Below are 15,839 nucleotides of genomic sequence, written 5' to 3'. Positions count from 1 at the left end.
CTCTTCAGAGGAGTATGCGCGGAGTGGTGTAAGAGCGGGATTCTTGGGTCTGCCTCTAGGAAGGACACGTGTGCATTGCAGTCTCGAATCCTCTTTGCCTCTGGCCTAGAATTTCTAGAGCTTCAGTCTAGGCGGAATTGAGCTTCTGTATCCGCTTCCATGGAGAACATGAATAGAACTGCCAATTCTCTTTTTAATTAGCCATTGCTCCTGTGCTCTTTAATAACGGTGGGATCCGCAGCTGTGAGAGACAAAAAAAAAAAAAAAAATCCTTTGTGGCATCCTCATGGCCAGCGGGGTATGGTGGGGTGACACCTGCATCTTGTGAGTTGTCTTATCTAGTTTATTAAAGTCTCGGTACAGTAAATCTGAAGGCCCTATCAAGTGATGTCATTTGCGGGTGTGACAGGTTCACACCACTGTCTACAATTTGTCAAGCATTTGCAGATAGTCGGGCTTCTTTCTTTATGGTGTGGTGCAAATTTTTACTTAGATTTCTTGGTGATTTCTGCAGATCTGTCTAAATGTTTCTTTTTCTGATCTGTTGCCATCCTGAAAACTTGTATCTGTTGTGAGTTGCATCTGATCACATATACTTTCATCTTCTCAAAACTAAGGTCCTTCATGCACTTAACACATAACCCAGTCCTTTGGAAGATAGGCATTGTTCAGAATTGGGGAAACAGTGTATTTCCCCTTCAGGTAATTCAGCTTTACTGTGAGTGCACATAGTAGAAATACATTGGCCTCAAAGAATAGCAGTACAATCATGGCAACTGGCATTAAGAGGAATGATGTCCCAGTGGGTGGCAGGCTTGGAGTCTGTCTTAGAAATGTAAACCCTGTCATTTTGTGTAGTTTCTTCCCTTCTTCAATGAAACAAAGATTATTGGGTCCTTCAGTCTTTCAGCAAATGAAGAGATGGATGCAATGCTTGAGAGTGGTTTAGCATATTATTGGCTATCATGTCTTAAGCTAGTATGACAGATTGCCTGAGTTTGTACTAACAATAATTTAGTATTTTTAAATTAATTTGTTGAACAAATGATAATTACTTCTTTGCATACTGTGTTGTAATCAGGAAGATCATGTGTCCTGTTTTGCCTGACAAAAAATAACCACATAGCATGCTTTTAGGTAAACAAGTCAGTGCTAACTATCTAATGTTTTTTTTTTCTTGAGCAGCTAACTAACTATGGCAGTTTTACAACAATTTTGTTGATGGTTCTGTCAGGTGGTGCATTGGGGGGGGGGATACATTAGATTTCTTTACCAACCCCAGTTTGGAACAGCTCAAATAATATTGACTAGCACTGGTGGAGTTGGTATTGCATGAGGGTCACAACAAATTAGCTCTCTATTTGAACTTCTTAGTACAACATCTCTCTCCTGCTTCTTCTACCTGTTGTTTTGATTGCTTTCGAAAAATAAATTCCATGTTCTTCCGGGGTGGAGGAGGTACATCACAAACAGTAGAAAAGAGTGGTCTTGTGTAATCCCCACCAAGCTGTTGTTTTGAGCTAATTACACTAATTGCCCTACAGCAGGTCTGGGCTACAGGAAGCTGTTTCTATCCCATCCTCTCCAGACTGGAAGACATTGCAGGTAAAAGTGGAGGGCAGGTTCAGAGACATGAATTATGGATTTAGCCATGTGTCAAACCCATCATTAGTTGGATCAATGTTATGATTGATAGATGGTTTCCATCCAATTGATGATACAGTATTAAGAAGCAGGAAGGATAAAGCAGCCTTCCCTACATAGGAAATGAGAACATCATCTTCTGACTATAAGCCAGAACAGAGGCAGTTAGAATTAACAGTGGGAAAGGCTTTAAAGTTTAGGTTTATGATGGCTCACAGATGGGAGCAAAGCATTAAACTGAGTTGTGGGAAATAGCCCTTTGTGTATGTAATTAATAAAGAGACTCTCAGTTCTGTATGCATGTGATTTTAGTATTGCTCAAAGCATACGTAAATTGTTTTATCAATCAACTGTTACATGGGGAGGGGGAGAGAAGGGAACAATGAAAATAAGCTTTTATATTCCTAATAATGATTATGGAATGGTTCATGTGGAGAAAACAGAATATGTGCATGGCAACAGAGGCAGGGAAAATGTACTGCTCCCTTCTGTTGCCATGAATGTGGGTGTGCCTTTCCTTCATGCTGTTGCCATGCATTAACTGACAGTGCTAAGACTCCTTCCTTTATCTCTTGGAAGGTAATTCATTGAAGTCTTGTATCTGTTTCTCTGCATATTGTAGTGCATGTCCTGCATTTTCCTTTGTATTTGAAAATATGTGTGGTTTTGAACTAGGGAAGAGATTTCTTCATTGCATTTTCTCACTTTATGATGTAAAATAAATATGGAGTTTAAGATTTATATACTATATATGTCTTGCAAGACAAATTTAGGTAGATAACATTGATAGCTACCAACCAAGATACAGGTTTCTAGCACTGAACCAAATGATGATTTCTGCTAATCTTCTGATCTTCTAATTCTTCCAATGCTGCTTTCTGAGAATATAAACAGCTACTACATCAATCTGTATACAAACTCCTTATATTGGGAATATCTTCTTGAACTATGGGGCAGATTGGGTGCAGCGAAAAAACAAGAACAAGCGAACAGACACCAGTGATATACTGAGCTACCTATATTCTCTACTATTGGAAGCAATGATACTGCATAGGAAGAGATGGGACTATTAAGAAAAGATGTGCCACTGAGGATTTCTGGTCCAGGGTCTGTAATGAGGTCTGTAATTAAGATCTTAGATATAATGGTGGTGGTCTTTTATTTGCTTATACATGTGATTGTTTCTGGATTTATGTTATTGTTACATTTCTTGCCAATGGCACAATAATCTCTGCATTTCTTTCTTAGGGCATAGAGAATAAATGGCACAGAAGTCCTGATTGTTATTGTTATTGTTTTGAGAAACTGTTGCTTGTACAAATCAGTGAACCTAGCATTTGTACAAACATGTGCCTTTAGGAAAAAATCTGGAATGGAGTTCATGCTAAAGCTTTGGGTTTAAAATGCAAACTCTGTGCAACTGGTATAATTGCCACTGTTTGTGGCAGTTCATAATTTATATGGAAGCCTCTTGGGGCAAGATCAACATGAAATGGAAGGAGATGATTTTGGAGTCTGTTGAATTTTGTTTATTGAGATACCCCTTTAGTTGATTCCCAGGACATAATTATGACTATGATGGGAGCACATTCTGAAATGTCAGAATGTTCTGCAGCTGCTTGCTAGGCACAGGTTATTTATTAGACAGGAACTGGACATTCCAGGAATAAAAGGACACTGAAGTATCATTGTGTCTCTCATTCCTTCAATGGGATGAATAGATATCATGTGAGTGGATGGTATGTTTTGGCATGATTGCCCATCATTACTTACATTGGTATGACAAAGTATGCCAGGGTTTATTAAAAGATGCAGACAACACCATAAAATAGTGTACTGATATGGAACTCCATAGACTACATATGTATGTGTAATGTGTAAGTCTTTTGCTACCTCTGACAGTAAATGAGCTAATCAGAATGTCTCTCAAAGGTCTCATTTTTCCCCATGTTTTTTAGGGGTAATGGTCAGCAGAATGCTTAAAAAGTTTTTTGGTAGAAAAAGGAAAATATTTATTATTTTCATGAGCATCCACTGAAGACAGGCTTACTTAGTGCATAGGAGACAAACCTTGTTTTTCCGGACCACAAAATAGCTGACCTCTTATATTTGTGCATGTGAAGGCTTTCTCTTCTTTTTATAGACTCTAAAGCTGGCTCTGTAATGTTGACAGAGGGTTCACAATCTTGGCAAGCCTTGATAGCCAGGCATTGTCTGTAGTTGCCACCAACTGTTTTCCTCTCCTAGATCTTCTGGCATACACTTTAGAGAGGGCAGTGTTTTAACTTCATCCTTATTGAGAATGATACACTGTGTGAAGGCAAAAAGCAAACTTAATATAAAAGAGGATGGATCAAGACTTTGAGTTCCTGCAGCGCTAAGCCATGATATATTAACAGAATAACAGAGTTGGAAGGGACCTTGGAGGTCTTCAAGTCCAACCCCCTGCTATACCATTTCAGACAATTGTTTCCATACATTGCTTCTTTTCCTGCCTTTATATGTTTTGGAGAATAGCTTAATTCCTTCTTCTTTGTGGCAGCCACTTAGGTATTGGAACACTGCTATAATGTCACCCCTAGTCCTTCTTTTCATTAAACTAGACATAACCAATTCTTGCAACCGTTTTGCATATGTTTTAGGTTCCAATCCTCTAATAATCTTTGTTGCTCTTCTCTCACTCTTTCTGGAGTCTCAACATTTTTTTTTATATCACGGCTCCCAAAACTGGATGCAATATTCCAAGTGGTGTCTTACCAAGGCATTATAAAGTAGTATTAACACTTCACGTGATCTTGATTCTATCCGTCTGTTAATGCAGCCTAGGACTGTGCTTTTTCTGGCAGCTATAGCACACTGCTGGATTATTTTTAAGTGATTGTCCATTGTCTATTAGGACTCCAAGATTTGATTTTTCTTGACTAAATGTAGAACTTTACTTTTATCATCATTGAGCTAAACATATTAAACTATGGTTTATTGAATAAACTACAGTGGCTAGGATTGCACATACACTGAGCCAAAAACCAAATAAAACACATTATAACTTAGGACACTGTTGTGTACCAGATCTTCACATTTTGTTTTGGGAGATCCTATTTCAAAGCTCCAAAGACAGAGATCTTTACTTGGATTTTGTATGATATTTTGGATATCTGTTTACAACCTACTACCAAATTAGTGAGTATACAATTGCAATTTTAGTCTTTAAAGAGTATTCGATGTGGGACTAGGACAGCAGAGTTGGAGATATGTTTGGAGAGGAAGGTAAAATAAAGCAGAACAATATTAAGATAAAGGGGAATTCTATATAATTTCTTTACAAAGGGAATATTGTTATATATTCCTTTCAGTATAGCAGAGAACAAAAAGTCCAATGAAAAAGCTCTATGATGTTTTGGCAGGTAATATTGTATAGGCCAGGGCTTTTCAATCTTTTCACCCATTGTACCACTTTTAGGATATGCCAGTATGAGAGGACCACCAGTCGCCTACCAAGGTGTCAAAAACTTGATGACCAAAAAAAAAAAAAAAGGAAAAAAGTGATAAAGTACAGGTAGTCCTTGACTTACAACAGTTTGCTTAGTGACTGTTTGAAGTTACAATGGCACTGAAAAAAGTGCCCCCCAAGCCACAGCCGAGCAAGACACTTGCATGCCGCTTGGCCGTGCTCTTCCTCCTGTCCGAGATTTTCATTGTTGTGAGCATTTCTGTGAGGATTGGCAGTGGAGGTGGAGTGGGGGGGTGTTTGTTTTTATTCCCCCCCGTCTGCTGGGTGGTTGCAGCAGTTTTGGTCACTTCACATGACCCTGGGACACTATGACCTCATAAATATGAATCAGTTGCCAAGCATCTGAATGTAAATCACAAGACCCTGGAGATGCTGCAACATTCCAGCTGATTGGCGCTTCTTCTGGGCTCAGCAGAAGCGCCAGGATCAGCGCCGAGCTCCAGCTGGAGCCTGGTGCTGATCCTGGCACTTCCACTGAGCCTTGACAGTCCCCAAAAAAATGCCAATCCTGGAGCTTCCGCTGAGCCCTGACAGCTCTGCAGCTCCAGCCATCTCTCGCTCAGGCTTGTGCAGTGCTGCCATCGGTTCAGCTCATTCCTCTCCCCTGCTACCACTTTTCTAGGATGGTCGCGTACCACCTGCCAGGTGCCAATGTACCACAGGTGGTATCCGTACCACTGGTTGAAAAGCCCTGGTATAGGCAATTTACTGGCAAGAAAGGTTTCCTGTTTATATTCCAACAAAGTATGATTCAGCATGATCTTTGAATTGATTTATTGTAAGTTGCATTATAAATCATTGTAGATTATTAAAATTTCAGGATATAAATATTTGTAAACCTGGGTGCTTGGTGCTCAACCCTTATACTTCTGATTAATCAGCAAAATGCTTTGTCTGTCTACTTGCTGCCCAAGTCTACTGTCATTAAAAATTACATTCAAACAAAAAAAAACCCAGCCTGATGGACCACAAGGGGAAAACCTTAATGAAATATCATTATTAGGCCAATAAATTTCCAAAATAACGAATGTATTTTTTAATTTTCAAGATCTTACTCTAGGGAGAATTGTTGGAAACTCAAAAGCTTGTCCACCACCATTGTAAATCTTGAGCTGACTATTAAATAATAATATATTAGACAAGCTGGGATGTTTTTGCATCTTGTTTGTGAATTCTAAGCATTTTGTAGTGACTGGGAAGATGGATTGCTTCAATATGCCTTTATTTAAAATGTTGTTATGTCATCCACTCCATTAATGTTTTGGGGAGGCTTAAAAAATTAAACATAAGTCAAAACTTGAAAAAAAATCCTGAATAATTAACAATATATAGTAATTATAAAAAGAAGAATATGCAAACAATGCATAATACAAAAAGAATAAATAATGTGTATAAAGAAGAGTAAAGATCATCGGCAGCAGTGGCAAAAAGCAAAATACTTGAGGTAGCGGAGGTGCCAAAAAGCTCTGGGAAGAAACATCCTGGCATGGATTTAGCTCCCTGCTGTGTAAACAGACAGTTCACTTAAGATTTGGCAACATGTTTTGAGTACATATTCAGATAACAAAATCAGTGCGACAATAGTATGTGAATTATTACTCGGTAGACTCAAACTGTGGCAAACTGCAATGAAGAAAAATTATCATTTTATCCATTGATAAATGATTCTTAATTGCACATTATTATTTCTTGGTATTTGTCTTTAAAATAAATACATTCTTATTTTTTCTTCCCTTTTACTAAACCTGTGCAGAGGGCATCCAATCAGTATTAGAATTAAATTAAGAACTCTAAAGTTACTTGGTCAAAGCTGGATCATGTCAAAGGTAGTTCATTTTTACTTAAAAGCTGAGTTCGTAGTGAAGTTTTTTTCCATAGTTTTATGTGGAATAAACAAAAATGTTTGAAATATGTTTGAAGTATTAGAATGGGATATTCTGCAAAACCAAACCTTTTCTAGGGGACAAAGAGTTCCAGTTTTTATATAAGTTGGTTTTTGTGCTTTGTTCCTTTAAAACTGTTAAAGGAACCAAGCTCTTGGAACTATACGTGTGTGTGTGTGTGTGTGTGTGTGTGTGTGTGTGTGTGTGTGTGTGTGTGTGTGTGTGAGAGAGAGAGAGAGAGAGAGAGAGAGAGAGAGAGAGAGAGAGAGAGAGAGAGAGAAGAAACAGAATGTGATGAAGTTTGCCTTGGCTACCCATTGGGAATACACATTGCAAAATTTCAGATGGATAAGTTGAAGGCAAGGTATTTTAAAGGAAGCAATACTACACTTTTCTGAGTACGGTATAGTGGAGTTGAAAGTCATGAGTTAGGGTAAAAGTGTAAGAGATTAATATTACTAATGCTATTAATAATAATAAAGTTGGAAAGGACCTTGAAGGTCATCTAGTCCAACCCCCTGCTCAGGCAGGAACCCTATTTCAGGAAGTTTCTCCTTGGTTCTAGGTTGCTTCTCTCCTTGATTAGTTTCCATCCGTTGCTTCTTAAAACAATGATATTTTCCATAATTTAAATCAGTTGTTAGGTTTTACAAAACATCTTATAAAATAGTTTTTCAAAATAGAGGCTAAAAAAATCACAGTATAGTGCAAAAGCTAAAGTGCTGGCCTAGAAGCCAGAAAACTGTGAGTTCCAGACCTGTCTTATGTATGAAAGCTGGCTGGGTGTCTTGGAGCAGTCCTTCTCTTTCAGCCCTATCTACCTCATAGGGCTGTTGTGGGGAAATTAGGCTGGAGTATTAAGTATGTTTGCTGCCTGGAGTTGATCAAAACATATATTTTAAAAAGTTGGATAAAAGTCTAAATATAGTAATAAAATAATAAACAAGGATCTTAATCAGACCTCAAAAGCTGCTCATTTTCAGATGTGAACCAATGCTTCCCAAACATGTTGGTCTTCTGGTCCCTTTATGCTCTTAAAAATTATTGAGTATCCTAAAGAGCTTTGATTTGTGTGGGTTTTAATTGTCAATGTTTATTGAATCAGAAATTAAAACTAATTTAAGAATATTTATTCCACTTTGCAGACCCCCCTGAAATCTTCTCAGACCCCTTGGTCCCCAGGCCACACTTTGACAACCATTGATGTGATCTAATCACAAGTGACCTCTGGCTCAACAAAGTTAGTCACTCACTACATCCTGTATACCTCTGACTTGCTGTTTTATTTTAGGCAAATGATGGGTGGTATGATTTTTTTCTCTTTACTTAGCACAGTCCTTTGAAATACAGTACGTAGGAGATTGAGACCAGAATCTAATTGCAATTGGATTCGAGCAGGTTCCAAAGCATTCTGAATGAGTCCCTTACAGCTCCAGGCTTCAGTTCTGCCTCCCATTCTGGTTGGTGCTTGTGCTTGGCTGTAACGCCAGGCTTATCTTGAGGAATCCCCTGAATTGAAAATACCTTGATTCTAATGTAAAGCAGTGACCCTACCTATCGTATGACCATATTTTGTTATTTAAATAGCAGGAGACATGAGCAGCTCTAAGAATATGAAAACAGAGAGGAAGGTTTAATACTTTATCTCCATTTCCCAGGCATAATTATCTCTTTTAATCTATTATTTGCTTTTTTCCTTTCTGTTCTGTTATGTCTGATTCTTGGAGACTGCCGAGACAAGTCCCTGCAGTTTCCTGGTTAAGTTTTTGAAAAGCGGTTTGCTTGAAAAAGAAGCTAATTAGGACATGGGGTCAAGTCCCCTCTAAAACTAAAACATGTCTGCCTTTGTTTAAACTTATCTTGGAAAGAGAAATTGACTACCTCTCCTGGTAATTTGTTCCACTACAAAACTATTCCTATTATTTGGACTTTTTTCCCTTTGCCTTCCTTTATTTTGTGTCTTATGCTTTAGCTGGTAAAAACAGATCATGATCTTCTGTGTGATTTTAACATTTTTTTAATTTTATTTTGAGGTAGAAATCTATGACAAGTCAAACGGGCTAAACTTTATTTTCTATGATTATGCTGGAGGTTTTTGTTATGCTCATAATATGCTTGTTAATTGAATTCACATAACTGATGCAAAGTCTAATTTTCCAGTATATGCATCTGAAGGCACAGAAGATCCATATTTGTGGTTAAAGTTTATCATCACATTGGAGGCTGGATCCCTTTTCTTTGGCTTTAGGACACTCTATATTGACTTGACGCTTTCCAGACAACTTTGCATAAGGACTTTTAGGATGCCAAGCTCCATAACAGTTGGAAAGAGACCTTGGTTTTTCAGAATTTTTTTTACAGGAAGCTTTTTGCATGCAATTGTGCTGTTAGGGAGAGAGTAACTGCAATTAGAAAATTTCTAGTTTGTATTGGAAAGTTATCTGATTTATATCAGATGCTTTTCTCTCATATGATTACAGGGAATAATCTCCTGAAAAACTGTGATATTAACTACCGTAACATTGTCTCTTTTGAATCCTGTTATTACCACTACTACTATTGTTATTATTAATGGTTCCTGAGTGTTTTGTGCCATGAATATTTTGTGTTCTGGAATTTGGAGGTGATGGGCACAGAATAAAGCTGGTGACTAGACACTGAGGACAACAGTGGAAAAAAACAAAGGACCTGACTAAACATGATTGTATATCCTTATTCAGGAATATAGCATGATGATAAAAATTGAAAACTATGATTATCTCTTCAAACTCATGCCCATTGGTGTTATTTAAAGTGATACTTTTTCAGGAGACAGATGTGACATGTGAAATTCTTTGCAGACAAAGTTGCTAGCACTTGCTCTGGATTAGATACCCTATGGACATAGTCTTGTGAAATGACTCTGATACTGTCTTTTGGGTGCTTTGAAAGTCTCTTAAGATTGTAGAGATCAAGAAAGTGGAAGTGAATGATGAAAGTAGCATGAAAGTTGCACCCTTTCTGGTTCTATTAGACCAGGGGTCCTCAACTGTGGCAACTTTAAGACTTGTGGACTTCAACTTCAGTGGCAGCAGTGCTAGCAGCAGTGCTAGCAGGGCAGAGGGAGCCTCTCCAATGAGTGGAGCTGTGTGGCAGTAGTAACCGCAGAAGTTGGCTGGTATGGGTCTATGACAACTCAACAGTGGCCAGGTGGGCGTGACTGGATAGAGATCACATCTGAGCTGGCAAGCTACCAATCATACCTGGGCTTGGGCAGAAGGACCTCTCCTTCCTCTTGGATAAAAGTCCCCAAACCTGGAATGCGGTATAAAAGTGACTTGAGAGCTGCAGGGCTCAACATGGAGCAGTAGATTTGGTAGCATTGCACCAGAGAGCTGCATTGATTGTTGGTAAACTTGAAGACCCAATTCAAAGTACTGGTTTTAGGATTTTTTTTCTACCCACTCTGGTCACTTTGTATATTTACTCCAGGAGAGACTAGAAAGCATTCGTGCTCCTCCTATGGTCTTTTGGTGGCTTCCCCCATGCTGTGGAACACCTTCTCCACTGGGTTATGATTGCTCTCACTTTGCTCCACTTTCTCAAGCAGTAAAACCTGTTCTGATGGGTTGACATTCTATATTGACTTTGGTAGTTAATTTTGTAATTTTCTTAACTGTTTGTAGTTGTGCTGTATTGAAAACTGTCATGAGTATGTTGAAATAGGATGGTTTATATATATCCAAGTAAATAATTAAATGCTAAGTAGTATTTCTAATTGTGGAATAAGATTTTTTTTCTTCAGTAAGATTACTGAAAAATTTCTATCTTTGATGGTTGAAAACGGGCTAGGAATTCTGAAGTAGTTAGGAAAAGTCTATACTAAGGTAATTACAGCAGATAATATAAACGTTATTAAAATAAAGAATTAAGATGTGTTTGTTGTTTAATTATTCCCTCTAACTGGTGAAGGAATTTACACATATCCTTGAACTGAACTTTGAAAACTTGAATGCCTTTTAGGTTGTTATTCTTGGTGTCCAAAAGAATGTGGCATTTGTCTGTGGATTTGTGTAGATGCTTGGCTAATAAAGTATTACAGAATTTGCTATTGAGAGGCAGCAACAGGCCTTTTAAAGAACATTTCAAAAACGCACGATAATGTAATTGTAAAAGAAATTTTTATTGTCAATTAATTGTCTTAAGATTTAAAAGAACTGTTCTGATCAAGTGGCTATATTTGGTTTGTGAGCTGCTCAGAAGTGAATAGTTCTCTGAATGGAATTTTCTTTGGTCAGAATTGAACTATATTATTGAAAGCCATAGTGAAAATAGCTAATGTTAAACATTAGTTCTAGAGATTAAAACATTGGTTCGGTCTTCAAGTACAGCGATTTTTAAAAGCCAAGAAAATACTTCTCTTATGTTGCATTTAATTCCATCTTGTTTCAATAGAGAACTCTTCCTTCTGTTGAAACTGGAGCAGTTTTTGTTTTATTGTCAATTTTATTGGCATTGATGGCCAAAATAACTAATTTATTTTTAATTTATTATAATTTTTTGTATTACAAATACACAATAATTTTTACAGTTTTTTACAAATAATTCAAGGTGGCGAACATATCCAAGACAACTTCCTCCTCTTATTTTTCCCATAACAACAACCCTGTAAGGTGGGTTTGGCTCAGAGAAACTGGTCCAAAGTCACCTAGCTGGCTTTCATGGTGAAGACAGGACTTGAACTCACATCTCCCACTTTTTAGCCTGGTGTCTTAACCATTAGACCAAACTGGTTCTCAGCATAGTGTTAGTCAAAATCAATATAAATAATCTTGATGAAATAATATTGTTTCTAAATTAGTTACATTTCTAGGAAATATTCCTAGAATAGGATTTTGGTAATTGGTAAGTATTGATTCAGATTCAAGAACCAATAAAGTAAGATACTTCAGTTATAAAATTAATTGCCTACTTTTATATATCAACTATTTTGTCTCTTAATACATATCAGTTTCACACAGAAAAGCATACGTGCTTCTCCAGCATGATGACTGAAGAATCCACTAATGGGTTATTTCAGTCCTCCTGCCCAATCAAACCAAGTTGTCAAGTTGTCACGCCTCCTCATTATCTGGGACTTCCCAGTTTTCATCTTGGTCTTTCGCCCATGAGGACGTGATTTTTTGACTCTCAGTCATTTTGGAGCAGGTCAGACTAGATTTATTGATCCATTGGTGGATTTTTCTTTTTTGAGATTGGAAAAATTTAATGGAGATTATTACCTCTCTTGAAAATCTGAATCCCTTCCCTTTCCCTGAGGGCTAGAGTAGCTCTCCTCTCCAGGACTGGGGTGGTGGTGGTTTTCTTTCCGTGAGTTCAACTTTTGCTGAACTTTCCAAAAACTTTCTGATAGAAGCGGGGGAGTTTTCCCTTCGTTGTGGTGGTGGGGGTTTCAAATATTCACACTCCCCTGGCAAGCGCATATGTTTCTAGCTGGTGGCCGCCATTTTGAAGCCTCGTGGCTTCTTCTCTGATCGTGCTCAGTCAGGGATTTCTATAGCGGCCGCCATTTTGGATTTGTGTAGTACAGCTTTGCCGAAGTTATTTCGGCTGAAGCACAGCTGTTTTAGTTGTTTGGAGCAAGCGCCAGGGGGATTTTGTCTGTTTTTTTGTTTTGTTTGCTTTCTGGCTGAAACTGAGGAGGAGAAAGCCTCGCTTCAGCGGCGATCTATTTTTGCGCCTAACAGCTGTTAGGCGCGATTTTCCAAACCGATCTATTCATTACATAAGAGCCTGGAAACCTGATTCTTTACATTTTGGGTACATTTTGATTATCTTAGGAGTCTAAATTCTCCTCCTCCTCCTCCTCCCCCCCCTTCCTGCCTCACGGAGCTTTAGGCCTCCGCCATTTTAAGGCATATTCCCACAGGGAAACGCCTATTCACACCCTGGCCGGACGTCATTTTGTGTGATTGTTCAACAACTTGTTTCAGTTATATATAATTGTTCTACATAATTTCACTGGTATAATTGCATAGATTTTGTATTGGCTTTGCATCATTTGCACTAATCTTGCCTTTGAGCTTAAGAGTTTCAGATTTCATCTTTCCTATTGAGGAAATCTATTATCAACCAGAGTGTGAGCAGAAGCAATGGTCCTTCAGGCCCTGCTTGCCATATTGCCTATATCTGCCCCTCTGCATCTAGTGGTTGCTTCAAGATCCTACCATCGCCACTATTGTGGAACACGTGTGATTTCATCACCAACTTGATCTCAGGTCCATTGCTGGGTGACAAGTGCTGCTGCGCCAAGTGTGAGTTCAGGTTAGCCAGTGGACTGACTCACGCTAATCCACGTGAAGTCAGTCCCTCTTCAGGGGGGTTCCTGATGTCCCTTGTAGAATGAGTCAGTCCCAGAGTTATCTCTGGGTTGCATCTCGACTGATATGGCAGAAACCACTGAGTCACAACCTTTGGACACTGACAACAACCCCGTCCAAGTTGAGCCGGCACCCAAGGCGCCTGGAGGTAAGGCCAAAGCCAAATCAAAGTACAGCAGGAAGGCTGGCAAGGCAAGCGATAAGCAGGCTGACTGTACACACAGAGCCCTGGAGAAGCAATTCTCCCAGGCCCAACACTTGTCTGCTGAACGAGGTCATACACTGTCAACCTCCACACCACCTGACATGGGAATGCCCCTACCATCCACATCGAGAGCTTGGTCACCTGAGAATGTGATTCAGCAGGTCTCGGCTCAAACCTTTGCTCAGGGAGGACCACCCCTGTTTGGGGAGGCCCGTCAACTGCATCCATCGCTGCCATCTCACCATCTGCTGCGGGGTCACGACCTCCGCTAGAGCAGTCCTTCTCTGACAAGCTCCAAGTGTGGATATCGCAGGCTGTGTTCCAAGCCATGGCGTCTGCAGGGCAACAGCAGGCTTCTCCCATTCCGGGGTCTTCTTCAGCACTGACTACCTCCGTACGACCTCCACTGGATTGGTCAGGTATGGTCTCCCCATCCCATTCCCCTGAATCCAACTTTTCAAATGCTTCGGATTATGAGGGAGGTAGGGATGGTTGGTCGGATTGTGAGGAACCTACCCGTGAATCTCAGCCCATGGCGGAGCTCTTCAATGCTTCGCTGTTTCCTTCCTTGCTGCACAGAGCCTGTACTGCGGGCAAGCTTTCCTCCAATCCGGTCCCAACTCCTCAGCCTTTCTCTGATCAAGACGCTAATCCCCTGTTTGCCGTGCCTGTAGACGAACATCTACAAATTCCCTGTCCCCTATTATTCCTCAAAAATATTCAGGGACAGTGGGAATCACCAGCTGCTCAACCAACCCAGGGAACGGCTGAACGCAAAATAGTGGACATGGCTAAGAATTTGGCAGATTTATTGGAGGTACCAAAAGTAGATGAGTCATTAGCTCCACTTTTTTCGACTGCCAGTCTCCCGGCAGATGTCTCGGATGCCCTTAAGGCGGAAGATAAAAAATCTGAGATGGCCTTACGTAAGGTCCACTTGACATCTGCATGGGCTGCAAAGGCGGCAATGGCCACTTCTTTCTTTGCCAGGATTTCAATTATTTGGCTTCACCAGTTGCAGGACAGGGTTCCGTTGGAAGAGGTCAGAATCCATCAGGATTTAACTAAGTTAATAGCCCTATCTGAGTATATGGCGGATGTCTCCCTGTATTCGGCCAAGCACTCAGACCGAGCAATGGCTTCCAGCGTAGTCGCTAGGAGGCTCCTTTGGCTCAAAAACTAGAGGGCTGAGAGCAAACATAAGTGGTGTGCGGCCACTGCCCCCTTCACGGGTGGCAGATTATTTGGGGAGGCCCTAACGCCATATCTCATAGAAAATAAACAGAAACAAAAGGTTATTTCTCATTTTGGCAAGGAGAACTAACACGCTTCTCCCTTACAGTTGCCGGCAGTCCTTTCGGACTGGGACCACGACAGAGTCTGCTCAACCATACCAACCCCCAGCCCCTAAGATTGAGTGCTCCTTTGACAGGACAAACTATAGGGACAGAACCCGGTACCAACCCCAAAACAAACAGTCCTTTGGTGGCAGAGGGGGTCCCCCCTTCTGTCGCTCCAAGTGACTCAGAAGGGACTCCCTCAATTGGCAGCAGACTTACTCTTTTTTTTTGCCAATGGGAAAACACGACCACAGACTCTTGGGTTCTGTGCACCATAAGAGATGTCCTGTCCTTGGAGTTCAAATCCAGGCCAGTAGATCATTTCGTGTCTTGCCCAGCCATGAGAAATCCTGTAAAAAGGGGGCTCATGGAAGACACCATCCAACACTTACTCACTATCAAGGCTATAGAGGAGGTCCCCCTGAATTAGGTGGGACGGGGGTATTACTCCATTCTATTTGTAGTCCCAAAATCTTCAGGAGGATGGAGGGTAATCCTCGATCTGAAGGGCCTGAACCTCTACCTGCAATACCGGAGGTTCAAAATACAGACGTTATACTCCATCTTATCCAGCTTAAGACGGGGTGATCTATTGACGTCAATAGATCTAAAGGAGGCTTACCTGCACATCCCCATCCTTCCGGACCATCGCAGGTATCTGCGATTCTGCTACCTCAACCGCCACTTTCAATACAGGGCTCTACCATTCGGCCTATCCTCAGCACCCAGAGTCTTTACCAAGATCCTGGCAGTGTTTGCAGCTCATTTAAGGTTAGTCCCTGTTCGGGTCCAGTGCTATCTGGACGACATCCTGATCCAGTCCCTGTCAGTCTCAACCGCCCAGTCGGATTTGTCCCTCACAATAAGAACCTTATAGAACCACCGGTTCTTGATCAA

General features: G+C 40.2%; 1 protein-coding gene across 2 annotated transcripts in view; it reads left to right on the top strand.

The window, feature by feature from the left end:
* The window catches only part of EVL (Enah/Vasp-like), a 227,488-nt gene that overhangs the window by 535 nt on the left and 211,114 nt on the right, over positions 1-15,839 (top strand). The window lies entirely within an intron of this gene.

The sequence above is a fragment of the Crotalus tigris genome, unplaced genomic scaffold (assembly GCF_016545835.1).
Source record: "Crotalus tigris isolate CLP2741 ecotype Arizona unplaced genomic scaffold, ASM1654583v1 scf7180000017737.1785205, whole genome shotgun sequence".
NCBI lineage: Eukaryota > Metazoa > Chordata > Lepidosauria > Squamata > Viperidae > Crotalus > Crotalus tigris.
The sequence above is the reverse complement of the archived record's forward strand: the minus strand, read 5'-3'. Positions and strand labels throughout refer to the sequence as shown.